Below are 2,472 nucleotides of genomic sequence, written 5' to 3' on the forward strand. Positions count from 1 at the left end.
CAACAGCATCCTGACTCAGGATGCTTTCTCTAAATGTTGCCACATTTTGGTGTTTTATATTTTTATTTGTAATGTTGTAAAATTTTGTAATATTGAAAATTTTGTAAAATTTTTCCTTGTTTTTAGGAATAAAATAAAATAAACTCTTACCTATGTGCAGCATGTTGTGGTCTCCATTTATTGAAACTTACATTAGAGAACCCAACACCCTAGCCCAGAGGTTCAGCTTCTCTAAACTTATTGAGGATACTTTACAAAGGAGGTCAGGAGACTAGCGATTATCAACCTTCCCTCGGAAGAGCAGGACAATATTGTCCTATAGATGTATAAATGGTAGTTCTTTGTTTTCATATGGAAGATATTGAAGTACAGTTGTTTTATTTGATAGTATTACTTAGTACATGTATAGTTTTTATCAATTCACTGGGAATGGACATTTGGCTCAGACACTTGAAGCTGTTAGGAAGGAATACCCACATTGCAGACTTTGGATGGTCATCCACTTTTAGTATACTTGTTTTGATTCCAAGAGAGAGATTGTCAAGACCTATGGTTGGTATGTATTTATTTAGAAGCTACTATAAAAATGTCACAGTGCAGATCAGAAGGAATAATTCTGCCAACTAGAGGTAAGTATGTGAAGTACTGTTGGCAATGTTGACCATGTTAATTCCAACACAGGTCTTCATTGTAAGCACCTCTCAGGCTTGTTTCTTGAAATGTCACATCTGACCTTACCCTGTGCCTGGTTGACTTGATTAAGGAAGTCTGACCAACAAAGCTTCTGCTCACCACTGTCAAGCCATGTGGATGTCCAGACCTAGTAACCCTTCAGCCCCTGCAGGCACCTCACTTCCACCCCACTGCAGATCCCAAGGGAGATCAGTCAACTCATGGAAACCTGAGGAAGAATTATTTTTGTTTTAAACTCTGATGGTGTTTGCTTGTAATCCCAGCACTTGTGAGACTGAGGTAGGAGGATTGGGAGTTTGAAGCAGCCTGGACAACATGGATAGAGCATGTATAAAAAATATATTTTTGGTTATTGTTGTGGAAAATTATGGGTATTTGATAGATAACAGGAACAAAGGTTATCAGCCCAAAGTAGGATGTGACCATAAAACCAAGTAAACTGTCAAGTCATTTCCTGTTTATTTGGTGAGGTGTGTTAGTTTCTGAATGGATGGCAGGAGAAGGCAGAAGAAAGGATTTAAAACTTTTTGCTATTATCTGTGTCAGTATTATTTTCTTTTTAGCTTGTGACATATTGTAAATTTCATCTTCTCTGCCTGCAAATCCACTGTCCATACCCTTGGACTGGTTGAAGACCTTTTGGTCATACTGAACTTCATTTGAGGTGCAAGGATTGGGGACACCCCAATGACTTCAGTGATTTCAGTGATTTTCTTCTGTTCCTTTTTCTGCAGTTCCAATCCCTTCCCAGCAGCTTCCCAGGAAAGGTAAGGGTCATGTCATCTCTCTTTTTGCCTCTCCTGCTGGATCTCATCCCTCCTACATGCGTGCCTCCCTATCATCTGTCCACATGGGTTTTGATCCCAGCTCTCCTCTCCCTGGCTTTTGCACCATCACTCTAAGTTTCCCTTTCTTTCTGAATCCTTTTTCTCTCCTCTTGGGCCCATCTTTCCACAGTATCCAGAGCCTTCTAGTCAGCAATATAGAGAATTTCAGCCAGTTTGGTAAAGTTCTCATTGATGTGTACCATCTGAAGTGGTCTTCCACTAGCGGCCAGTTGTTTGTCTAATGGAATTATATAACCCTTTGCATTTTTTCCAGTTGGAAATGCAAGGAGGAATCTTCCACTCTTGTTGCTTCTTGGCAGTCATTTTTTGACTTGGAACGTACATGACAGGTACAGGAGGAGAAGGTGGTCCCCGGGGAATCTTCTTGTTGATCTGGAACCTTGGAGGTTCCATTGGATCTTTCTTCAATACTACCATCTGTATTAGCCTCTGTGAATCTCCAGAGTTAAATGCCACTCCTTGCTGAGATGGTGTGTATCTCATACATTGAGTAGGAGCCAGTTCATCAGCTGGTCGAACTGGCATGGCTGTAGCAACCTTTTGCTGGACATACGTGTCTAAGGCTACCCATGTCTTTGCTATGAGCTCTTGAGAACTTCTTTGCCGAGTTTCTATGGGTCTGGATCATTGGTATTCATACCCTCCTTTGGCTCCAGGTCAGTATATTTGCTGTAAATGACCTTGTCTTTTGAATGTCTTTGTTGAGCAATTGCATCGTACTGAATTCTTCCTTCAGGATCGAGTTGAATGGACCTGTTTTTTTGTCATCTCCATCCAGTGGATAATGGGCCACATGGATCTCTGGAAAAGCATCATCAAAGTCCTCTAGCAAGCGAGATATACAGCCTTTTTGGTATCTGTATGAGGGAAGTTTCTCTACGGGAAGAGGCCAGGGAAATCTGCCATGGACTGTGTGATTCTGCCTTCTCTT

The 2,472-nt window shown here is 41.1% G+C and overlaps 2 pseudogenes; one reads left to right on the forward strand and one right to left on the reverse strand.

The window, feature by feature from the left end:
- Positions 1-820: 820 nt before the first annotated feature.
- Positions 821-2,446, reverse strand: LOC105986260 (annotated as a pseudogene).
- Positions 2,446-2,472, forward strand: part of LOC105986261 — a 1,680-nt pseudogene continuing 1,653 nt past the window's right edge.

Source organism: Dipodomys ordii, unplaced genomic scaffold, assembly GCF_000151885.1.
Source record: "Dipodomys ordii isolate 6190 unplaced genomic scaffold, Dord_2.0 Scaffold34, whole genome shotgun sequence".
Lineage (NCBI taxonomy): Eukaryota > Metazoa > Chordata > Mammalia > Rodentia > Heteromyidae > Dipodomys > Dipodomys ordii.